At 37.7% G+C, this 26,657-nt stretch overlaps 1 long non-coding RNA gene across 4 annotated transcripts in view; it reads right to left on the bottom strand.

Annotated features, from left to right (window-relative positions):
- Positions 1–6: 6 nt before the first annotated feature.
- Positions 7–26,657, bottom strand: part of LOC104911187 — a 63,176-nt gene continuing 36,525 nt past the window's right edge. For 3 of the 4 annotated variants that reach the window (XR_004159941.1, XR_004159944.1, XR_004159942.1), the window contains 6 exons: positions 26,425–26,549; positions 18,691–18,839; positions 18,455–18,571; positions 10,942–17,742; positions 3,986–7,286; positions 7–2,169 (listed from right to left, as the gene is read on the bottom strand). This is a non-coding gene — a long non-coding RNA (uncharacterized LOC104911187). Of the gene's footprint in view, positions 2,170–3,985; positions 7,287–8,343; positions 10,369–10,941; positions 17,743–18,454; positions 18,572–18,690; positions 18,840–26,424; positions 26,550–26,657 lie in introns of all 4 variants that reach the window. The other variant, XR_004159943.1, reaches the window with a different exon arrangement.

Raw genomic sequence — 26,657 nt, 5'->3', positions numbered from 1 at the left:
AGCGGCGTCTCCTGCCAGCAGAGGAAGGGGGGCGAGAGGCGGAGGGAACGCCTGGGCGAAGCGCCTATGACAAACGTTAGGGGAAGGCCCAGCTCAAGAGCTGGCTCTGAAGAAGACCACCCATCGTGTACGTCAGAGGCATTCAGGTCCATCCCACTCAGGAATTTGTTCAGAAGCTTCCTTGGTGCTTTTCTGCCTTTATCTTCATCTTTGAGCTGTTTATGCTTTTATGTAGTAAACAGATGACAATTCTGACAGTATTTAATACACTCCTATTTTTCACATCTTTATCTTCTGCTCATGAGTTTCCTCCTTCCAACCTACACCAAAAAAAACTATCCCCTACCCACACACAGAACTACCACATGTTTTTGGCAACTCGGAATCTGTGGTAATTTGCAGCTCTCCCCTTGAGAACTGCTGCCTCTAAATTTTAAAACTACCTATCTCAACAGAAATTGATGTGCTGGTAGAATAATAAATCTCAACAGTGGCACAAGAAGAATTTGTATTCAATCTCATGTTGAGGGCTTTGCTTTGTACAACAGTGTTTTGTACTATGTCAGGTTTTGCATTTCTGATCTTTGTTGTTTAAACTGATGAGCAGTAACCACCTTTCCTTTTAATCTGCGGCACTAAAAAGTTAACAATTTCCTACAACATAAAGTGAAACACAAAGAGTAAAATCTCCAAGTGAAAAATACTTCAAAAAATCTTGAAAAATCATACCTACTCTTGTTTGTAATGTGTGAAATTATTACAAGTATTTTCACTATGAGGACTTTTGATAGATGACTCACAATTTAGCTAAATTCAATAAACCCCACACTGTGCCTGTCCCAGTAGGTGACTCATGCATTTTGTATTTCAAGTATCGAATATTTGCCAAAAACAGTATTTAAAAAAGTAGGAAAATTGTTCAAAAGGGCTTGTGAATAGGTTGGGACTACCCACAGGCAGCTCTTACTTGTGTTCTGACCACTTACGTGGGATTTCATGGCACCATGGCAGTGTTCTGTGAGGAGTGCTTAACCACAGCAGCTCCACCTTACTCACTTCATAGGCTTTTCTCCTCTCATATATTGTACCTTCTTTAAATACACACACATTAGTATTTAATGTGATACTTTCAAGCAGTTGTGTTCTAAAGAGAAAAGCCCACAGGGTAAACATTTTCCCCACAGAGTCACTGCTCCGTAATTTTATACACATTTCCTAGTTTTCCTAGCACTGTGCTTTACCCTTCTAAAATTGATTGTAAAGAAAAAGTAAAATAAAACATCAGTCTCAAAAGAACTATTCAGCTGATCCCTGAATACAGTATGGTAGTATTTTAAACCAAATAACTCAAGTAAAAGTGGCAGAATTGCACCCGGAAGGAGGAAGTTTTTCTTCTGGTATTGATGCCCTTTCACTGGTTCTGCAGCCTGCAGGATGGCAAAGGAAGGCTGCTGGAAGCTGGTGACTCACTGGGTTAACTTAGATTTTAGGCAGTTTTCCAAAAGCACTCCTACAGACCTCAGTGTACATCTGCATCTCATTTTTAATTTTGAGCAGGAGTTGCCTGACCCCAGAATTTTGTGCTCCACGTGTGCAGAGCATCCACCTACCATAAACTCTTTCCTGAGGACAATCATGAGGCCAGGTTGTTACATGGCAAGCTAAAGGAAATCTTTTCATCAGTGTGAATTGTATGTGTTTACAGCAAGCATCACTTAAGATGTCTAATTTTCTGTCTGACTCATTTGTTCGCTAAGAGGAGAAATATTTGGTGAAATATTTTCAGATACCCAATCACTCCTTTAATAGGTATCAAATGGTGCAGGTTCCTGTCCTTAATGCAAAAAGAGGTTAATGCAGTCTTTAAGGACTATCAGGAGGACTACTAAGTACATGATGTTACTGGGGGTCATTGGCAGTTGGATTACACAGAGTGAACGAAGGAAACTATCACCACCTACCTGTAAGAGGGTGTGGGAGAATCTTGTTTTTTTAATGTGTTCCATAAAAAGTCACAAAGACTCATTCCATAATCACTTTGAATAAAGTAGGTAGAAGTTTCTCATTACTGATCTTATCTGCATTTTTTTCCCCCATTATTCCTCTGATGCTTTCCCTGCTGATTTGGCTCTTGCTCTGACTTCACTGGAACCCTGGACACAGCGTCATCTGAAAATAAATGAATTCAAAGTTCATGTTGACTATGGATATATTATGAGGGAGCTACTACTTCCGCGTATGCAGAAATGGTAAAACAAGGCATAATATTAAGCTCTGAATTTTAATTGTATTCATTAAAAACCAAGCATGAAGCATGTTTTATTCATTTTTTTGTCAACCACTTCACATTTTCACCCTGATTTTCTTGTAAAAACTAACAAAAGAACTCCTGTGCAAAAGTACTGCAGGAAAACATTTGATTCATTTTAGTTTAATTTAATGAAATTTAGCATCTAGGAAACAAGGAGAGGCAGCATCAATATGCCCAGACAATTCTCCAAAGGCCTTAAGCAATTGCTTTTTAAGAGCATCATTATCTTCCTGCCTACAAAATTACCAAAATTGATGCCTTTGTATTGACACGGGTGCGAGTTATGCTACTTGAAGGAGATATTAAATTTTAAACAGACAAAGAATATATCCTTTGCTTGTAATACTAATTTGTCTAATTGTCCCACACTGGGAGTGAATGTATACATAGTAGGGAAAATCTTAAATACTCAAAAAGTAATTTTTGAAGACCAAAACATTTATGCACGTGGGAAATCATATTATTTGTCAAATGGTGACAGTTGCAATATTAACATTATTAACAAGAGGCCAGAGTATTGTTTTACTATCCATGCACTGTGCTCGAAATGCTATTTAACATCAGAGACTCAATATTTATCAAGAGCATTTGATTTAATAATATCCAGTATAACAGTACTCCACAGTTTCCATTAGTTTGATTGAATGTTATATCTGTCTAAGCAAACCGAGCATTAGGCGCTTCAGAGAAAGTCACTTGTAATAGAGAAAAATATAATGCATGAATATTTCATTAGCAGATGAATACCCATCAAAACTTTACTTGAAATGCTTGAAAGTACCTACTGAATGTTTGCCAGCTATTTCAACAGAGATGGTTGTAATGCTACTGTTGAAACAGGAAAAATCTATTAGATCATTTAACACACTAAAACAATTATGGTATAATTATAAGGAACATAATTATATGTTCTTGATGTCTTTAATTGTGCAAGCCTCACTAATTAACATTAGAAATTCAATCAAAACAAATTATGCTTTAATATTTAAGGATGAACTTAAAGAGAAATATCACATTTCCCAAGTCAAACAATTATAACTTTCAATTCCTCTTGATAGTAGGCAAACAATTCATATGCATGTAGTGACCTCTCATTCTATTACCTAAATGTATTTATTCATTGTACTTGCAGATCTATATACTCAAGAGTCTTACCCATATTTAAAGATACAATGTCAGCTCTGCCCAAACCAAAATTCAGTAGAGATTTTTTTGGATTAAACTTTAAAGGAATAGATCAATACTGTGCCCAATGCATTTGTGTGTTTTCTACACAGTACTGCACTAGATGTACATAAGATGAAATAAGCCCTATATAGAAAAAAATATATTTTCGAAAAGAATACTATGTATGGGAAAGTATCTGACCAACTCTTCTTTAGGTACATCTTCAAATTAATTTTGACCTTTTAAGAGCCTTGTGACGGCCTTGTCTTTTCCAGATCATGTCAGCGACAGCAGTGATCATTACCCCTGAATTACTGCTTCAGAGTATTTCAGTTGTCAGAAGAAAATTCAGACAACTAGACCTCTCTCAGCATAATTTGATTAATCAACACCTCCTTAGTGAATTGTTTCCCATGCTATCAGATGTTGAATGAGTGTAAGAGATATCCTGGCAAATTAGAGAAAACTGTCTACCACAGAAACAAATTTGCCAAGATCTCCACATACCTGATGGTTTCTTCTTTCCAGTGCTGTTCCATTGTTTCATGGAACAAAAAATGATGATATACCACGATTCTCTTTATCAGCTCTTGAAATACTGCAGTATAATGCCTTCAATGTTACATGATATAATATCCCTCATGTGGCAGGGCTGCCTGATTTTATTCCTTCAATACACAATGTTTTCTGTCGTAGCTGGAGTATGAGAAATGTTTATTACAAAATTTCCTTGATAGTTTCCCCACCAACCTAACCCTACACATACCCTACCTTCTATATATCCTTCTATAATTTTGTAGGCTTAATATTTTTTAACAATTTTTGTACATATTTTGTCGCCTTGTGATCAGATGTACAATAACGTAGTTTTTTTATTCATTTGTTTTAGGTTGTAAATGTATGAATAAAAACTGTCAAAATACTGCAGGTTTTATTTTATTATTTCTATAGCAGTGGTCATAAAAACATATCTTCTGAAGCCTACTATCTTCTTTCCTCCTGCAAAGAAAGAACAGCCTAACAGACTCTGTGGTACTGACACGCTTTTTGCTGGTGTTTGGAATGGTTTTGAACACAGACATAAATAAATAAATAGATAGATAGATAGATAGATAGATAAATAATAAATCCACGTCCATTTCACTTTGAAACAAATGATTACAGAGCAGCTGATTACAATTGGAGAGAAGATGTAGAAAGGCAAAATGCCAGCAGTAGCAATTGGGTTGAATTAACTGGGGTGCTCAGGAATGCTCTTAAGAAATAGATTGACTCACAGGAGGAGTTTTAGTGGTATGAAAACTTGCACTACGTTTCTTCAGTACACGTAAAAGCAATCTATCTGATTTTCCCAAAAGTAGCAAAGCAATCAGATATTTTAACAGTCTATTGCTTGCTGAAAGACACTGGGAACCACAGAAAGCATAAAAACAGGAGGAAAAAAAAAATCAGAAGCATCTTTAACATCCACCAGCACATTTTCAAGATATAAATTTATTGGAATTTTTGTCTTAACATTCATTTTTTCATTCAATTCAATTCTTTTTCAATAAATAAAAAGTTTTGGAAGAAAATATAGCCCTAGTTCTTAATTAGCTTATTGACAAAGAAAGGGAAAATTAGTAGAAAAGACATTTTGAATGCTTCAGGGGACTCGGGATGTTTCTCATAGATTTTCTTCTGCTAATGTTTATCCAACTATTTAAGTCATTTAAAATCTCTCTTAATCAGAAAATCATACTTTAACTCAGGAAATTCCAACAGGTGTATTGATAACTTGATCTTTTTTTCCCTTTTAACTCATAACCTATTGTTCTATTACTTACAGTTGCTTCATTACATTCCCTTCACATCTCTCCAGCCCATAAGTCAGCAAGTTACATATGTACAGTCTTGATCACGTCTTGAGTTCTTTGGCTGCACAAAACAGTTACCTGTTGGAATGTATAGATTTCAAAACCGACTAATTTGGAAGACTCAAACTTCCAGTTTTGGCCTTGAAGATAAATCTAATCTACGTTTTTTCAGTGCCGTTATTAATGAGCCAAGTCTGACCATGGTTGCATGTGCACTGTTATCTGTGATTGCAGGAAGGGTCATACGTGATCACAGAGTATGACTGTCACTGCATTTGCTCCTCCAGTGTTAACAACCTCTTCTGCATAGGCAGCCAATGAACAAGATATGTGGTGGGAGAAAGACATGATAGTATCTCACACTAATGCATCTTCTACTTCCCTTAGCAAAGAGGGGAGGGGAAAAAAAAATATCAATCAAGCCCAAATTTTTCTCATCTCTGCTCAGGATCTGAAGAAAAGAGGCTCCAGAATGAGACTTCAGAAAGGGACATGAAGGGTAAGCAAATAAACAGCTAAGGCAGCTAAACAGGCCCTTCTCTCATTTCAATCCTCCGACCATTATCTAACCATAACTGAGACCTTCAGTAGGGCTCTCTGTGTGTTTCAGTTCCCAAGAGAAGCTAAAGGCCTGCATGGTGCTTCATACCAGGCATCTCCCCAAGTCATCTTGAGCATTCCCCATGAAGGACCATCCTGGCAGCTCACATTCCTCAGTCTACATATTCAGATCACTTGTAAGAGGAGAACTATCAGCTGCTATGTAAAACACAAGATGTTCTGTTTGGTTGAGTGCATGTTGGTCATCCAGTGCATTTACCTTGCTCCTCATAAATGGAAAGGCCAAGAGAGAAAGGCACAGCTAAGCATTTGTTCTCTGATCTTTTTTCCTTGTCTCCGAGCCTAACAACACAGATGAGAGGACTGTCTCATGTTTACAGATGGTTAATTTTAAGATGAGAGGTCTGTCTCATGTTTACAGATGGTTAATTTTAATGTTTTTAACCTGTAATTAAGAGATGGAGCAAACAAAGTCTAGAACACGAATAATCTAGTACAGCTGAGTACATGTTCATTTTTCTTGACTCACTCAAATCTAGCTGTACTTTAGTCATTAGAAGTAAGGATTTTGATGTCCTGTCAAAATATTGCACCCCAGTACAAGAAAGTAATCTTTTACATATTTTATTCAATGCTCAGGGAAGAAAAACATCAATAGATTCCTTCCAGGTTAGGCTTATTTCATTCATAAATTAAGTCTTATTTTCTAAGTAGCTTTTCATCAATGATCTCTATTCACAGAAACAATCAGTGTGACAAATTACAGGAATATGATTTACTATACGGGGGCATTGACAAAACAGAGCATTTATCTTGTAAGTGTCATACAAATCAGACAACAAAATGAAAGACACACTAAATTAAAGTCAAGAAAGCATGGTACTGTAACCTTTTAAACAAGATCACCAACTTGGGAAATCAGTTGTTAAATATTCACAGCACTTAATTCTCACGGTTTGAGAAAAGTGTACTGTACTGAAATGGGGACAAAGTCAGAGTCGGTTGGGCTTAAATAAATGGAATGGAGGCCTCCCAGTGTAAATGTAATATTTTCTTCTGTATCTGCTTATGAACTGTAACTGAAGACATACTATAAAACTCTGCACAGAGATGGAACCAAAAGCCAGAAACTGAGCAACATCCGGAATGCATCTGCCAGTGGCAAGATGAGTCCCTGTCTTCATCTGTGCTAGCTGGAGGGTCCAGGCAGTGTTGTGGTCAGGGACACTGCTGCAGGAAATCTGGCATTGCTCTCTTGTCATGTTGTGGTGCCACACACTGAGAACAATTTACTGCCATTGGATGCAACACTCTAGTCCTCGAGGGAGAGTAGGAACATGAAATCTGTGGGCGTTGTACTTCTAATCACATCCGTGTTTTCATCAATTCTTCTGGAAAACAAAATTTCTGCTACATTGGGATGTTCAGAGTTTGTATTCATGGTTTCTTAAACAAAAACATGTTTCAAAACAATACTTGCATTAAGTATGCTCCAACTTGGTCAGCTGGAAGACATCCCATTTTCCACCCCATTCCTACCCATGAAATTAACCAGAACAAGAGAAGCTAAAGCACTAGCACATATTTGCTTTGCTAACAAAAACACTAGAGATCCATTTGCCTTGCTTATTTTGGCTCTTGATTCTCTTTCATCCTCTCTACATCTTCTGCAGTTTTCTGGAATCCTCTACAGTTTTTCCACTTGCCCTGTGTGAGTCTGAAACATGACTCTGTGTTCACAGAAACATGGTCTCTATGATGACATGGAGAAGGCTTTATGGGCCACTTGACTACCAGGTAGCTCAAAAGTGTGGAATTCCTATCTGAAGGGTGTTTTGAAGGCTGCTGCTGGATTGTTTCCTTTTTTTTTTCTTCAGTGCAAAATTGTTTCTCTTTCCAATGTCCACCTGCTATACAGACATTAATTTTTTATTTCTTTATTTTGAAAACCAGCACATCTGTAAACATTTGATAGGAGTTGGAAAGAAATAAGTATAATCTGAAGAGTGGCATTCATCTGGGAGTGGGTCTCAGGACGTGCAGACTTTCCCAGTTCACTTTGTATACTGAAAGCTGAGAGCATTCATCACATGACATGAGTAAGCCATAAATTGTTGTTTTTGCACTAAGTCTTTATATAAATGTAGTACCCACTTACTCCAGAAATGTAAAGCTGTGTCAGCAACTGCTGTGTCCCCATACTTTTTCGGCTTGAAAAGAAATCACTCATGTTACACAAATCCTACCTTGTATATAGATACTATAAGGGTAAAATACTACAAAAATTCCCACAGAATTTGCTAAAAATGTTTAAAAGGCATTCAATTTGATGTTATACATCCGTATGAACACTTTTGCCAATAACTCAGCAAATTAATTCTTACAAGGAATAACCACACTTAACTGAAAAAAAAAAAAGATAAAAGAGAATATTAATGAGAAGCTTACTTTTCTGAAATAACTGAAGTAACAGTTATCCACCTGGGAATCCAAATAAGTAATCAGAAAACTGTTATGAGCTAAAGTCTAAAGTCTAGCCTCATTTCATCAGTGTCAGGAAGTTTAAAGTTCACGAACAGCATTAAGTTCAGCTGGTATAGGAACTACAAATTCTATCACCAGCTCCCATGCAGCTAACAAGCCTGATGAATAGAGTTTTAAGTGATCTGTCTTATTTATTCTTTATCATTACTGCAACCAAAAAAGACCTAATGAAAAGAGAAATTCTAAATAAAAATAATGAGCAGATGGTACTTCAGGCCCAGTGTCTGACATTCATGTTACTTTTAGCCAAATGGAAAACACACGGTAATTTGTTATTAGATAAAAATGTTTGCAGCTACTTGGCAAAAAGGTCTCACCCTTGGTAGAAAGACAGGCAATTCCCTGAAACATAGCATCTTCCAGTAGCTTCATTTCTTTTTTTCCCTTTCATGGTTTGTATCTCAAGTCTTTCCTTAAGAAGGAGCGAGGCAAGCTTTGTGCTAGAAGCAGCTTCTTTAAAAGTCTATGTTCACATCAGCGCTCAATATTAACCTTCTAAAAAACATTATTTTACAAAATAATTTCTTGTGAGCAGGGTCTCAAAACTGCACAGGGTGCTTCATAAGTCCTCTCAAATACAACGCATGCTCTAAAAATAATGCCTCCTATTTTATTATGACGACCCATAGCATTAGAGGCAGATGCTGGTGGTGTGGCACTAGAGGCTGAACCTTCCCACCAACAGCTACACGTTCTTGCTGTGTAACAGATGGTAGCAAGGGGGCAGCCTGACAAATAGTATCTGACATGGAAGTGCACATGAGGCAAAGGTGTGTGAATGCGACCCAGTGACCTTCCTCAGCACTTGCTGAACGTTCATGGAGAAAAACGGTGGGTATGAGTACAGTGAGATGGTGCGTTTCAGCTGTGGTGCCAGTGGTCACTTCCACTGGCACAGATTTTTATGAGCACGGCATGTAGGTTTGTATAATTAATGAATATACAGATGTTAAGGTATAACAGAGAGCTTGGCTAGGATGTTATTATACCAAAGCAGGAAACAGAAATGATAGGTACACTCACCCATAACCTGGGCTTGCATGGGAAACTCCAGTGGAGTAGATCTCCAGAAGAGATCCTTCCCCACTGGTGGTCAGCTCTGAAATGGGTCTAGGAGAGGTGGAGCCAGGCTCCACTCCTTACGACAGCACAGGTGAATTGCCTTCATCTGTGCACCCATGGCTGACTCACTGGTTGCCTCAGGTGATTAATCAGAGGTTCAGGCCGTGATTCAGAAGTCCCCATACAAGGTTCTTGTTCACTGTTGGTGAAAATGCATAGCTAATGGTGGTGACTCTGTTAAAAAATAGTGTTTTGTAACAGACAATTTGCCCAATCAAGTAGTGTTACTGTGCTCATTGTATCTGTTGGAGTTTCCATTGAAGTAAATATGGGGCATTATTTTCAGAGCAACCTACGCACCACCTCTCTAGTGTAATTTTCTGAACATAGACAACAGTATATTTTTGTTATTCTGATTTTCCTTTCTGATATTTAAAGCTCCTCACAACCCACTCTCTTTTTTTGGTAGGACTTACTCATGAAGACCAAACTTTGCCTCAGAGGGAACATTCCAGAAAAATTCCTCAGCAAATACTTGAGCCTCTCTGTACCAAGAAGAAAGGTGAGCACCCAGTTTTGTCCTTTGCTGTCCTGCAGACATAAGCCTTTTCTCTTATAATAAAATTATGCTGGTAGATATCAGGGTCCATCTTCTAGCATAGTAAAACAAATATTTTCCTGACAGCAGAGGTAAAAATTTGCCCGTTGACAATAATATTGATGTTTTGCTTCGTACAATTCTTTTGTGAGGCATTTAGGACACAGACAGTTGTCGCAGGAGTATTAGCACGATTTAAAAGATCACCTCTCTGCTGCTAGGTGCATGCTCTCAACTAGGATGCTCTAAAAGGTCCATGCATCACTCCTCTACAAATGAAAAAGAAGAGGATTCATTTAAGCCCTCCTTGAAAGTGGTTTACACTGATCTATTTCATTGTGCATTGCAACACCAATATAATCAGTTACCATTTCTCAACATAATAGGATGTGTTAAAATAATTGTCAGAATATACCCTGAGAATGCTAACATGCCAGTTCAATCAGCTGATGTCAATGTGCTGATAAAAATCACATTTATTCATTCACGATATCCTGGGCTGTAAGTAAAACAATTAAAATTCCATTACAGAGAATACTAAAACAAGTAGATTTCAAAAATCTTCATTGTGATGATTAGAAATTTAACAGAAAAAAAGAACTGTTGATTCCAGAAGCCTTTTTTACCCGTGAAAAACAGCCTTAAGGTAGCAGAGGTCACATTTTAGATCTAAAATATGGAGATAATGAGTCTCGTCTCTTTTGTACAGTGCTTTAAAATCTCCTGATGAAAAGTGCTACACAAGAACTCGATATTATTATGATTAATGCTCATAATCACCATCTTCTCAGTACTTTTTCCCCTTCTGACCTTGTAGTTTCCATGTAGTAAAAGGCACTTACCTCACTGCTTGATCAAGCTCTTAAGACAGCTCAGGCAGCAGGTTTATGCCTCCTTTCCAGGAGGTGGATTCAAGAATCTACCTAGGTGGCTTGATAAAAGGAACGGGATGCTCTGAGAAAAGAGAAAAACTTGTTTATTCCAGAAAGTTTTTCATCTCCCAACTCTCAAAGTTATTTCTCCTTGAGTCACTGACCCCTTAAGGAAGGACATCCAATGGAAATTATCTTAAGTGACTTTTATGAGAAAGAATGGATTAAGAATAGTGTTTAAGCAATGAAGAGATCTCTCTCTAAATAGCATTCATTCCAGTACAGCAATTTCAGGTTTGTGGGCAGAGACTGCCATGACGCAAGTCCTCCGTCAGGTTTTGGCCAGCTGGTGTTCAAGCTATTCTGCAAGAACAGGTGGGTTTCAGTCCCATCACATACAGGATTTAGAACTAGTGTTGAAGGGAATTCAAAATTTAAGAAGCTATGTAAATTATACTTTTTTTTTTTCTTTTGGAGGGAGTCAATAAATAAATATGCTGAAAAAAAAAGATTAAGTGGGGAGTCTATAGTTGTTGATTATCTAAATATAGTTCTATGAAATTACTTAATGTTGCAATGTTTATGTTCCTATGTTCCTAGGTACCAATTTTTCATTATAAAACAGAACAGATAAGAATGTATTAAATAAACACTTGATGATACTGTAAACAGAATAGTTGAGCAAGCCAATTTGATAAAAGTAAGTAAAGTTAAATTTATTTTAACTTTCTGTTAGTTCATGCATTGCCACTATAAGTAGCATATATTTGCATTCTAGGTAATGTGACTGACTTCTGAATGTCAGTTTCCTAAGTTCAGGTAGAAAGTAATGTATTGCAAATTTGAAATGAGCAGAACATTTCCAAGCTAGAGTGTAGGCATTGTGCATCTGGGTTTGTGATGTACAAGTCATGCTGTTGTGTCCAAAACTCTAAGGTAAAACAGTAAAAATAAATATTTCAAAACATGAAAGCAAAGGAAAGAACAAATAAAAATAAAAATACATTTTTCTATGTTGTAGGCAAAATTTTCCTTCTGAGAACATAAAGTTTCCTAAGATACTGAATGTCCTAAGATAGTCTTAAGCATTATCAAGTACATGTCCTACATTTTTCAAAATACTATGAGAAACGACAAGGATTTAAGATAAATGCAAATACCAAAACGGGGTGGTGCAACCTAGAACCTGCAGAGCCACTTTTAGTGCTGCTGGAGGTTTAAGGGTTAACATGGGTATTATTGGAGGAGTTATGGAGAAACAGGAGACATGAGCTTGGTAGTACAGGGTTTTTTTAAACTTTTTATGAAAGAAAAATACCCAAGCTAAGGTAGGAAAAACAAGCCCTCTAACTAGCAGTAGTTACTTAACTGCTGCTTGAAAACAAGTGGGGAGTTTGTTAAAAATCATAAGTGAAGTAATTCTTCAGAACGCCTCCTGTGCAGTACATATTTGAACATATATGTTCCATACATATATGTGTGGAACATTGTAGAGGAGCTGTCAATAATATCACCAGAGTTTGATGTGTGGAAAATTTCAGCATTTAGCACATTTCATAAAGTCAACATTCACACAGAAATATTTCCCTTTCCTTGGAAGTCACAGGCAAGTGACCAACTCTTTTCAATGCAAATCATCCTTTCTCCTCACAGACACAGATATCTCTCCCAAATGACTTTGGATAAAATTGTTTTTTAATTTCTGTGAACATTCCCTCTCTTTGCTCTGCTGAATTAGTTGTGTTTATTTTTACCTTGCTCTACCAGCTGCAAAGATACCACTAGCTGTGAGACAAAAACCTTCACAGCTGGAAACCAACTAAAATAGTTGCTGGGATGATGCCACAGATACACAGCATCAATTAGCAGCAGGAGCAGCTGTGGCAGCAGGCAAGGGCCTTCCTGTGTGCAGTTTGCTGCCTTGCTTTGCATCAGATGGCCCTGCTCCTGGGCAGGAGGCAGCATCGCACATGTGCTGCCCCACACTTGTGCTGCACAGAGGGACAAAATGAGTCTGTGGAGGCACTTAAAGGCATTTCAGGCTCTAATTTGGGGGGTAAGCAGTTCATACAGCTTTTGCCAGTTAGAAAACTCCTAAGCAGTTTCCTCTATGCTGAGTAAAGTACAATGAGCCTTTAGTTACCACCCGAGATCCGCCCTATTTTTGAGTGGCCCAGATTCATGGAAGTTCTCCATTATCTCAGTGATAGTGTTCCAAGGGTGGTGTATACCAGAGACCATTAATAGCTCTGCACAACTCCAAAGGATTGTTACCTACACATGCTCATCTTTCAAACCATAGTCTTCTGATACTGCCCAAGCTCTCAGGGAGAGAAACAGAGAGGAAGTGGATGAAGAGAAGAGAAAGAGAAAGAGAAAGAGAAAGGAGAAAGGAGGGGAGAAGAGAGAAAAGAGGAAGAGGAAGATAAAACAAGAGAAAAGGTCTCATTAAACTCAGGTTGCAAATTAAAAGCCAGATAATAAGCCAGTTTAATTAAATTAGTGTTGTTAAACTAAATACAACCAGCCTCTGTGCACTTGGCGCATATGCAGGTTCAGATCCTAAGTAGGTTGTTTTGTCAGGAATCCAAGATACCATCACACAACAATCTGCAATAAACCTGCTGTGATTCATGTACAGAATTACTTGAAACATATTAACATATTAACTTTCCCAGCAGTTCTCCCTAAATGAAAAAACATACAGGAACTTCATGTACAAGGCATTCGTAGGGAATCATGAAGTGAAATGCAATGAGATAAGCTTCTCAGGGCCAAGCTGCAGCTTGGAAAGAAGCAGAGTTTGCAGCGCCATAGAGTAACTATGCTTTGTAGGTGGACAGGTGAGTGAGGCATATCCCATTATATCTGTCAAACCCTTCTCTATCCCATTTCTTAATACGTAAAATTAAGCATAACAATAATAGATCCCAGAAGGCCGTTAAGAAGCACAAACAGTAAGGAAAAATTAAGAAAACATTCAATTACATTTTACTTGAAATAGCAGGCTCAGAAAGTACATTTTGAGGTGAGATTTTTTTATCTTTCAGTTGTAGCACTTAACTCAAAACACTGTCATCTGTACTGAATTCAGCCTCAGATTAATGGAAGCTTAATAGATTTAAATGATTCTTTAACCCCTCAGAGGTGAATCACTGGGGAGATAAAACAAAACTATCTCAGATCACAATTAGACAGTTCTCCAAGAGAACCAGTTATGTCTTGATATTACTCTCTCAGAAAGACCCAAATAATAAGATGCTATATTATATAACATTATATAATATATAATTTTTTTTTATTTAGAAAGTATTCTTACCACCTCCAGAAAATGCACCTACCAGACTGAGAAGCACATTTTCCATTCTTGTTTAGTTCCTTCTATGTTTTAAAGCCTCAGTGAAAGCATCAATTACCTTAACTGTTTCACAGACCATTATTCGTGTACTTTCAGTATCACTCAAAGAGAATACTGATTAAAGCAAAAAATGGCAAAATGCATCTTCTTAATTTCCTTATAGCCCAAGAAACTCGGCCATAATTTTATAGATTTCAATGCTTAAACAAGATACCTGTAAAATGTGGCCTTGGTGCTCAAAGCTGTGCTACTTAGAGGTACAGTTTCTTTGCTGAACTACCCACCTACTGTCTTAGGTAGAACTACGACAGCTCAAGATGCTTGAGCCTCCTTCCCTGCAGAGCCCTGTGTGGTGGCAGCATCTGTATTTCCCTCCTGGGCATTGCTCCCAGCACTGGGCTGCTTAATAAACTCTTTCTGTATTTTCAGAGGTCAGATTGTCCAGCTAATGCAAGGAGCACGTCAAATATCATATCTTTGCACTTGGTACCAGCTGGGGTAGGTGTCCTGTCACTTGGTATATTGCTTATTGTGACTCTCAGTCTATGGCCTTCACGTGCATAATGGGCTGAAATCAGACTGCAGCCTTGTGATGGTGTCAGATGAAAAGAAAATGATGGAAGATCATCAGAGACTGAATCAAGGTTTTACCTGTCTCAGTAATCACATTTGGGCTGTGATGAAGAATACACGTGGCAGGGCAGAACCAGTCCTGCTTGCATTGTCTGCGGGCTGTGCATGAACTTAGGGTCTCTGTTGCCCATGCCATCAGAGCAGGGCCTTTCACAAACACTAAATTCACATAAAAGTGCAGTAAAGTTTTATTAGGGGAAAAAAACACCCTCTAAACAGTTGGCTCAGTTCTCTGCTGCAAGAAACCTTTCTGCTTGAGCAGTCAGAAGAACTCAAGCCAAGACAAAAGTACATTGGAAGAGTTTAACAGGAACTGGCACCAAACTGAATAGTAATTTCCTTACGGCAAGTGTCACTAGCTCCTCGCTTTTATTATAAATCAGGTGTGTCCATGTATTTTCAGAACTGAAAATGACAGTCACTAAGTTATGCCTGAATTCATGCTCAACTCTCACACAGCCCGGAGTAAGCCAAGACATCACATAGCACCATATATTACATGAAACAGCTCTCAAGAGCTTAGCAAATTAACCTACATGATGTTACATTGCTCCATATGCTCTCAATGTGGATCTTTTCATTTTTATTTTTTCCAGAGAAATAACATGAGGATTTAAGTACTATAGCTTGAGACAAAATAAGAAGAACAGCACTTACTTTTTCTTCTCTGCATCTTGCTGTAAGAAATATTTTTAGAGGCAAATAAATGCCTTTGGTGCCTTTGCCCATTGGGCTAATTCCACAAACGTATTCAGTATCTAAACACACAGACTGATGGAGAGATGATAGATAGATAAGGGCATTTGAGTCCTAGTCTCATTCTAACTGGTTTTCTGCTGAAAATTCCCATGCGTCTCAGACAAATAGTACTAAAATAAAGTGAATTGCCCATGCACATTTGACAAATCAAAATGACGTGCTCAAATTCATTTCAATGCACTGTGTATTGTTAAAAATTTCCCTCCATATGTTAAATTCAAGAGGAGAATGAAGGCATCTTAATATCACTCTAAGGATCCAAAAAGATTCCTCAGCTTTCCACAGGTCAAATCTCCTGGGAGACTAAGTTTCTGCACTAGGAATGAGCCAAAATTTTGGGGTCCTGAAAGCACTTAGCAGTGTGGTATCATTCCCACACTTCAGCTGGCTGATCTTCCCAGACAAGGCCGAAAGCCTGATCTTCAAGAGCCGACCTGTGAAATATACACCAAGCATATCTGATCTTAGTCAAATCACAGTTGAGAAGAGAAGCTGTCCATTCTCTACTCATCCCAGTCACTAGCAGTATTAGAAGTATTTCCTCGGGATGCAATTTCCCTTGAACTTGCTCTTCATGTGGGTAACTTCACTATCAAACTGCAGGCTGTTAAAACTGTCATTACATAAGAAGCATGCCTCACACTTCATGTGCAATTATAGATTTGCAGAGAAGAACCTCTCTCTCTCTCTCTCTCTCTCCCTCCAAAGAGACTTTGGAGAGGTGAAAGAGAAAAACGTCAGGAAGGGACAAGGCAAGATACTCAACTGCAAACAGAGAGTTGTGCTCACACTCCCAGTACTTCTCGGCATTTCTTCCCATTGGAAATTTGGTTATCTCTGTGTGCAGTGTTTCCTACTGTCTCATCACTTAGTGTGCACTGGAAGTGTGACTTCAATTTTACTTCTTACAGAGCTTCTTATATCAACAGAAGACAAGGAGCTTTCTAGGATTAGAGCACCTAATAGCCATCTATTTAATTTTCAGTTCATTGATATGGTTTGTCTCTTTCAATAAAATGAGAGTCACATGTCCATGCACATTTAGAGACATGGCCAATTTTGAAACAGTGGTTTAGAGTTCTATATCATTAAGATACCTAAGTAAATTTTATCAGATATAACATTCCTCAATATTTGCAAAGGACTAAAATAGCTTGAGATAAAAACTGGTCCTCATTAAAATGCTGTGAGAGATTACTCTTTTCCTACACTAAAACCTGTAAAATAGATTATGTAACTTAAGAACAAGCTATAATTGGATGAAGTGAGACTTAACAGTTGCAGGTTTGTGTTTCTTCTAATATTAATTCTCTGCCAAAGCACTTCATTAAATCTCAGTTACAGGTCAGAGTTGCACCATGAAATAGTGGGATATATTAAATAATTATGTACTAAGCATGGGTCTGTATTGCCTCACTTCACAGAAAAAAAAAGTAAATTTGATTTTGTGAGGCAAAAATTCTATATCTGCCAGACATTTATAGATCAGGAGAAGGAAATACATTTGGTCACAGGATCCCCTGGTGTTCTTCCTCCATAAAGCGTTCTCTCAGGTTACCTATGAAATCAGTGAAGCAGTGACACAGCTGTAACTAAAACGTGCAGTTCAAAATTTTAAAATGAAGGAAAACACAAGCTTTGTTTCTTCACTGCCTAGACTAAAAACATTTGATAATTCTTTTGTGTGTTCAGTAATTTGACCGGGAAAAATCAGCTGAGCAATGTAAGATAATGAGTAAGCAGGGAATATTTGAGTCTCCAAGGCCAAGTGCTGCATGTAATTCTTCCCTAAGGCATAGGAAGAATAAGTGCAGAGGAAGTGCAGGCACACCATGCAATATACTCTTTCAATATGTAGGTCTAAGACACAGGGCCAGAACCTGTGCTCTTAACAGAGCAAAGCTTCCCAGCCCAGGGGCATTTTTGGTTTCCTCTCCAGGCTGTCCAAGTCTGCTTCAAGTTTCTCCTGCCTTGGCTTAAACAGGATTTCTTCTACTGTCAGGAAGAACTGACAATTTTTCCTAAAAAAAAAAAAAAAAAAAAGAAAGCTTTTTTTTTTTCATTAAACTGTTCTGACATTCAAAACATATTCTGATATTGAAATTAACCACAATTTTTCAAATTAAAAAAAAATGGTGACATTATTTAAAGATGGTTTTATTTGGCCTATCACTCAGACTGGATAACTGGCTACCTTATCCATGCAGTCATAAATTAAGCTTAAGACTTGGTCCTTTACACTGAGCATAATTCAGAGGAAAAAGCCTCCTAGACAGATGTCTACTCCATGGTTCATAAGAGTATGTGATACCATCCGCACTTTCACAGCTAAACCCTTGAAAACTGGGAGATTGATAAAGGGACCCAAACGTGAAGAGCATTCATTAAGAGATGCAAATAGCCAAGATCCATGCTGTTTTGTTTCAATCTTCTTTATCCTGTTGAAAACAGGAAAGCCTCCTGTCATGCAGGCTCAGGGATTTTCAGGGCCCAATAAAGGTTAGTGACATTTTCAATTCATGTTTGTTTTCATTCTTTTAATCATGAACCCTGTGTCAGCCTGAGAAACCAACTGAGCTTAATCCATAACCTTTTACAAGTGAAACATTAACTCACAGCATGTTCTGTTGTCTTTTTAAAGCAATACAAAAGCAAAAGGAAGAAAAAAAAAAAAAAATAAGAGAGCCACAATATACATTATAAAACATAACAACAGCCAAATCTGAAGGTTACCTGAAAGCAGTTAATTGTGGAAAACAGCATATTTTTGGTTCCTTAAATTTATCATCTTCAGATGTCATAACTACTGTTTACTTCACAGGATGATTCAGGACTGTCAGTGACAGAAACCTAAGGGCAAAAATGTAGAAATCACCAATGAAACATGAGCTAGGATATTTATCTACATCTTCATATATTACTCCAGTATTCTGGCACATTTTCTTACCAATATTTTGATTGGTACTAACCTTAGAGAAAATATCTGACTACTTTCTCCTCTTTTCTTCTACAAATTATCTGCTCCCACTGATCTCCCCTCAAAGTTCTATTCAGCTGTATGAACAGTGCTTCAGGTTTTTAGTGAAACAGTGTGGCCACACGTGGCAGCTCTCCTGCCCTGCAGAGAAACCATGGTGATGCACATGAAGCCAGCCTAGAGAACCGACTACAAAGCACAAACAGTCAAGGAAAAATAATTATTTCTCAAGCCTGTAAAATCCACTATGGAGAAAACCTGACCTGGAGAATTCCTGAGAATCTCTCTGCAAGATAACAAATAGAGTCGCACATATATTAGAGAGGAAATCAAGTTACAAACTTCTATTGCTCATAAAATGAAACTGTTAATTCTTAGAGAAAAATGAAGAAACAATATTAGGGAGGTATTGAAAGGAAGACAGTGAGACAGAAATCAAAGAGTGTCTGATTTCTTGAAAACAACCATATTGAAGATAGCAAAGGCACCCTCAAAAGAAAAAGAAAAAAAAAACAAAAACACAGCACATAGTTTGAATTAAGGTATGTACTGCAGATAGTTCCTCTGAGAGACTAAGCAGGAAAATTTGAAACCTAATACTGGATTTTTGAAGCCTTGCTCAAATATCTAATATCATAAGGAGATGTAAAACAAGTGTTATGTAATTCAGTGAGGCTAAACTAATGAAGCCAAATGTCTTTTGTGCCACTCTTCTGACTGAGTTGCATCAACATTAAGCATGAGCTTACTCACTGGACATTTATGAGTGAGTGGTTCAGCAATGGGAATTCTTCCCCCAGAAGTTTTCCCCAGTTAGACTCCAGAAAACATAATGAGAGGTAAAACTTCACCAAGCACTGAGATCTCTCATGCCTAATGGAGACTGAGCACAGGTTGCATTTTTTTTCCTTCAGAGATGATGTTCATGGGATTTCTTTTCCTTATTTCACCATCTATTTCCCTAGCACCATTATTCCTGTGTGATTGGCTTGGGAAAATAAGCTAAATATCATAGAGGAGAGGCAAGGAGAAAGGAGAAAAAGGCAGAAAGGAAATAACTAAAGGGAAAATGGACAGAAGTGTATGCAAACACACGTGGTAAAATAATATAAGAACCATTTCCTTAGAAAACTGTCTGAAAATAACCAGAGTGAGCTAGAGGAAGCTGATACGAGGAGCCAAAAATCAGAAGGCTGAACTGTCCCATCTCCACTGATGGTGCATCAGTGCATGATGCTGTGCACACATCCAGACTGCCCGATTACAGCATTTTGACAGTGCTCCTGAGCCGCTAGCCAGCATAGCAATAAGACCTCCTCATTTAACTGAAGGCTATAAGAAATTAAGAAGCTAAAGCTGAGACTAACAGGAAGAGCAAAGTATTACATAACCTGCTGCACACTGCTCTCTTGTGCAGCAAAAGTTTCGGCACGAAGAGCAGGACTCACCATCTGCAAGCAGGTCAGCGGGGCAAGAAGTCACAGTACCTGCAAAATGCTTTTCTCTTTAGTTTGTCAGCCAGGGTTACTGGTTAGACTGGAAGTCACGCAGCCACAGCCCAGCCTTGTCTTCTGAAGCAGAGCACAGAAGGAGACCAGAACATCAAGTCCTGCTTAATTCTCCAGGCTGCTCCTGGGCCAACAGAGCTACTTAGCCAGGGCAGGGTGTAGCATTACAATCAAGCCCAGAAAGAATAAAAGGAGCTTGGGAGGATTAAAAAAGCTTTTATAGATAGGGAAGTAAATACTAAAGAGAAAGAAAGTCCATTAACAGATGAGGGGATGAAATTATGGGAACTCAAAAATAGGTGAGATAATAGCCTTGCTAAATGAAAAGTAGAAGAAACAAAAAGGAGCTGGAAGGTCCTCTGAAAATAACCGTTGGTAATCACATCTAAGGCTCCATATTAAATATTTCACTTATCCTCATGTATTAAGAGAATTAGCTAATAAATTTATTTAATCACTACTCATTATACCTTTGGTAAGTACATCTGCATATTCATTCATGACTCATGTTGATGTCATACCAGAGTTTCCAGGTGCTTTTTCAGATGGGCTAGTGTCTTTGTGGCCTTGCCAGTCTATCCATCATCTATTCAGCCTTCAAGCTGGCTGTTCTACCCTGTTTGATTCCACCGCTAGTGCTTCTGCAGATTTTTTTCCCATTCATACACAAATGTAAGATTTTTAGTTTGTTTTTTTGGCTGAGTTAAAACCATATCTCTAAACATATTTATAATTATTTAAAAAATCATTTTATCTTTACTACTTATGTCAGTACATGTGCTTTTTGAGTGTCTACATTTCTCAGCATTCACTGAAGCCTGTAAGGTGGAAGGATGTCAAATGTTTTCTAAATAATAAACTGTTCAATTAGTGGCTGATTATGTGGTTTCAGTGCTGCTGATGAACTGTGTGTCAACCTTCTCTAACTCAAGCTTCCTCCTGGGTGCTGTTATTTCTAGCTTTTTCTTCCTTTGATCCTATATAACAAATGATTAATTTTACTCAGAAGATGTATCACTGAGAACTCAATTATAACACACTTGTGTTTTCTTTGAGAAGGATAGAAAAATTCCATTTGGACTCTGAAATACCAGGGCTGAAACCTTCATGCTTTCCATGCCCTCAGTGGGACCTGCTGTGGGCTCACCTTTTCTGAAAACACAACCATCCCCATCTAGTCCCCATTGTGAGTTAAGGGTCTGGGATCTGGTTGTGAATATATGACTTGGAAAGCCTTGCCAAACATCAGCCAGAAGGAACGGGACTTAGCAGGAAAAGGGAAAACAGTGTTACAGACTATAAGACCATTACCGATTATGTCAGACATATGTTTAAATGCAGTAATTTCTAAGGGGGAAAAAAGAAAAAAAACCCTTGATACCTGGGCAGATTTGCAAGGATTGCTCAAGCCTGCATTTCCCACCTATCACATCACCCACTGTCACTAACAAGTGTGCCAGAGATAGCAATAGTCTTTAGTGGTACGTCTGTACTATGTGTTGTTCATTGCCTCACTCTCTCAGAAGGCTTCCTCCGTTTGCCATATTCGAATTACAAGAATTCAAAATTTCTTCTGTTTCCTGGAAACAGAAATGCATGTGCTGTAGGCAGAAATTTGAGCAAACTGAGCCCTAAGTCATAAGGCTCTCTCACTAGGTAGCACCAGGTGGGAGTCAGAGCCAATGGGTATCCTTGATCTTTAGCATAGCATTTATTTCATTACATCTAATTTGGTTGATATTATCAACATTATTACACTGATAGTTGTTTCAACTCAGACTAATTTAACTGAAAGAATTCTCTGTCCTTGCTATTATATGAAACAATTAGCTCTCATTAGTTCACATTTCACTCATTTTCCACTGACTGATTGCGCTACATACTGATATTGCTAATATCAATATGTAATGCAATCAGTCAGAGGAAGTGTTGGTACAGTATCTCTAAAAACTATCACACTTATCATTCTGATTGTCTTCAAAGTACCAATATTTTCCTATAACTTAATGGTTTCATAATGTAATATTTTGTAGTAATAACAATCTTTTTAAGGTCACATAGTTAATCACATACAGATTAAATAGCAGTTAACTAATGAGGATGGGAACTTATTAATAAATTGCAGATAATACATTTCCGTTGTTCAGCATAACCTTTAAAGAGCAGAGCTAAAACTGAGGGCTGACTTAAAGATATTTTATTTCCCTTTTCCTATTTCTTCTTCATTTTTTTTCCTGGATTCTAAGCTTTTCTTGTATGCTATTGTCACAGACATTCTGTAACCACATGGAGAGATTTAGCAAAGCAGGAACATGAAGCTGATGCTTTAACAGAAAAGGTGAAGAGGTTTCTCAAATTGTAATACTGTTGCACCAACAGCAAGGAGTCTGTAATGGTAAGAAGTGAAGCGCAGAGATTTGTCTATCAGATTATTACATCAGAAATTCTGAAGATTCAAAGGAAAGAAAAGACTAAAGGCTTTTTATAACCAATTTAATATAATGCACTGAGCTTTGACTGAGGCCCATCTGTAAATACACTAGCAGTTTACTCAGAAAAATGCGTGCCTAAATTTCTCTTCTTCAACTTTCATATATCACAACTCACTGGTGTGAATTTGTAGCCGTGTTTATAAACAATAAACTTGAAGTCCTTACATTTTTACAAAGCGTGGAATTCCTCAATATGCCAATAGAGCGTGGATCATTCTGTGAAAAATAATAGTCCAACTCTCTCAACATGCTATTTGTTCAATCTCAGCAATTCAATAGCAAACACATTTAATCACCTCTACAGTTAGTCTGAAACAAGCTCATAATCTTTAACAGAAAATAACTGATGTGGGAAATATTAAAAAAAGCATAAAATATATGGTTTGCAGTTAAGGATTAGGAAAATTCAGAACAATCATATTTTAAAGAGTAAATCCAAATTAGTCTTGCTATGCTAAATTTGATGCTGAATAATGACAGAGGACATTTAAATACCAGAGTTACTATAATAATCTCTGTTTAAATCATGGCTTCCACGAACTGGGCTAAGCCTTCAGACAGAAGCTAATTGCTAAAAACACTAATTTTCAAATCCCTTTTGTTTCCTACTGAAGGTACCTCTGGATGCAGAAGGTACCCAATTAGCAGAATTCATGATTCTGATTGTGCATTGTGGGGATAGTATAAACACTGCTGATTACTATTCCACTGCAATGGTTGATTTTTATTTATTTATTTATTTATTTTTCTGATTGCTTAATAAGGCCATCTATTCTGCATCAGACACTGGCAAGGCTGCTGGTGAAATCAGTTAGGTCACTTTTTCTGGTCATAGTAGCAGGAGGAGCCTTGTGATGGCAACAGATGACTAAAGGCATAATTACAGACTATTTAACCACATCTGTTTCCCCACTTAACATTGTTTGCTCAAGTTAGATGTAGTTAAATAAATCAAAAGGAAAATAATGGTGAAGACAGTAAAAATAATTACTATTACATGGGTAAAACTCTAGGGCTTGTTATAATTACAGAAAACAGAATTTACAGTGATTTTTAAAAAGCACTAATTTATATTAGAGAGTTTCTATACACATACACTCTGGTCCATTTGCTGCTGATTTTAAAGCCTATATTATTTAAATACCTATTTCTACAGGAAAAGAAAATGTTGAAACTAAAAAAAAAAATGTAGATAACTACTATGTATTGAATTTAGCTATATGTTCTTCTGTAATTATAAATGAATAAATGAATTTTAGCAACTCTTTTTACAGTTCCGCGATTAAGAGCAAATCCTGTAAATTTCAGCACCTCCTATCAATGACAATGGATAAAGCTGTGATCTCCAAATACCTCTATATGCAACAGGCAGATAGGCAGATGTTTCATGGCATCCTTGAACAAACTACAGCAAAGCTCACCAACAGTGCAAAAGTCACTGAAAAAACTGAAGTTTGCCTGATGCTCAGGCTGTCATAACACAAGACTATCATATGCTTAAAAATAAAAAATAGTGTTTGACTTAAAACAAGGGAGTTCTACAATCTTACATTATATATGTCCATGCTCCCCACCTCCCTCTCTCCTTCCTTTATTTTTCCAGTTTTCCTTTGTTTTGACAGACCATTGGAAAGAGCTTGAAGCCTGTTAGGAAAAGTAATTTGGGTTTTCAGGGTTCAAAGTGCTCCCTGGAACTCTTTTTGCTGGCTACAATGGATTGTAACGATGTAGCTCTGCATCATATGTAAAACACAACCCTCACACTTGCAACCATTAGAGGAAAAAAGCCAAACTGTTCCAGAAGTAAAAATGGGTTTGTAGAAAAATGGATTAAATAAATTGTACAGTCCTAATTTCAAAGATGCAGATGAAAATACTTTCTGAACTGAGTTCCAAAGTCAAACACAACAGGGGCATAAGAGCCAAGGAGTCCGAGTTACTTTGCTGACAGCGGCTTTTACTGTTCATCAGTGTCAGGCAGAGCTTGCTGTCTAAATTAAATCTGTAGAATCTGTCATTGATATAGGAGGTTACTATTGTATGAACTAATTGGTTAACAATTTTTGCTTGGTAACAAGTTATGACAGTGCACATCCCCACTATGCATGCACACATGTACATGCCTATGCACATATGGAGGATTTGGTGATTTTGTATTTTGCATGCTATAAAAGCATCTGTACTTCAATCACACTGCTTTTACCTAGGGTCAGATTCCTCATTTTCATGAGGCACTTACTCAAGGCAATGCATTCAAGGCTGACCTTATTCATACTTTATCTATTTCCATTCTCTGTAAAAAGAAAATGGGACCACTGTTATCATTACATGCTTAACTCACTATTTTCCTCTGAACTAATACCGAATCTTCCCTTCTAGCACATCTTACTCTCAGCTCCCCCCTCTACATGCTGCCCAAATTGAAGCAGTTAAAATAGCCTTCCCCCTGTGCCTTCCTCTTATCCTTTAATAAAATTTAAAATCCTGCTCTCAATTTGAAGGCGACATAACAACTCTTCTCCAGCTTCTTCCATTCTATTCAGTTGTGTTTCTTAAAACAGCTCTTTTTCAAGAGCTTCCCTTTGACCATATCTAGTGAGTTGTGACTGAACACATTTCCACAGAATATTTGCCCTCAGTAACTGCAGACACTGAATTTAAGTTTCCACTATCACAACTTCCAATCTGAGACAAAACACAGCATTTTAGAAACCAGACATGAACACAATCCTGCCAGGAGCAGAATACATATCTAACACTGCACAGCTTCACCAACACCTTGATCTCCTGCCCAAAGCAGCATGTTGTTCACCAGGCAAAAGACTTAGACATGACAAGGGACAATAGACTTGTGGTACATAACCCCTTCTTCAGCTGCAGTATTTTCTAATAAAGCTATTTCAGAGAAGCTTGGTGCATATCTTCTTCAAGCTTATGTGAACAAAGGTAGCACTACTCTGTTCTGTAGTCCAATCTTATGTTACAGTGACTAGGAACAGCTCTGGGAGTTTACCCTTATTTCTGGCAGACACAACATCCTTGCATAAGCTAATGTTTACTTGTCTGTATAAAATATTCTAAGCTCACTCTCTTAGACTTTCTAATCTTTCACTATTACTCACACATGACCTTCTTTTCATTTATTTCTGCAATTATTGTTACAAATTACATCTTAGTGTTTAAAAAAAATGCTCACCTGGTTTGCTGAAGTGGTAGTGAAGCCAGGAAGGTGTGATTTCAGCTATCTTGTACTAATGAACTTGAGCTCATTGAGACTCTAGTTAACACTAGGAGAGTTTTATTTGAGAAAAGACAGTGCTGGTTGGCCAAGCCTTGGGGACCGCTCAGTTTTTTAACTGCACTGATAAGCACTGAATTGATCTCTGGCCTTTACTATCTTCAGTTGTTACAAAGATTTTTCAGCTTCCACAAAATGCATTTATAGCTCAATAGAAGAATCTCTTAATTCTTTGGAGATGTTCTTGTAGCAACTGTTCTGGATTTGTCATGCTAGGTTTGAACCTATATCACCCGTTTGCTAGGAAGACACAAAAGGGGCTGCATTTCATCTGCAGTCTTCCTTTAGCACCTATATTTGCATCATGAGGTAAAGCAGCATATTCTGGGTTAGTCTCATCTTCCATTTTTTAAAAATTATCTCCCATTTAAAAAAGAAGAGCGTCTGAAAAAGAAAACTGTTCTACAAATACACATGCAGTCACAAACCTGCAGGTTTGCTGTAACTGTTGCTCTCACAGCAGAGATGGCAGAGAATGCAGAATGTGGCTGTCGTCAGCTGCAGCAGCTGAAGTCTGGAACGTGATCATTCCCAGCTGCAGTGGTATCAAGCTCTGGCAATGCAGAAGGAGAGAGAGCATGCAAACCAGTGCTATTTATTATGAACAGAAAAATCTCTTACTTGCATTAGGAATGAGAACCAGCCCAAAATTTTCATTATC

This window comes from Meleagris gallopavo, chromosome 5 (genome assembly GCF_000146605.3).
Source record: "Meleagris gallopavo isolate NT-WF06-2002-E0010 breed Aviagen turkey brand Nicholas breeding stock chromosome 5, Turkey_5.1, whole genome shotgun sequence".
Classification (NCBI taxonomy): Eukaryota; Metazoa; Chordata; class Aves; order Galliformes; family Phasianidae; genus Meleagris; species Meleagris gallopavo.
Note: the sequence above shows the minus strand (reverse complement) of the source record. Positions and strands in the feature narration are given on the sequence as shown.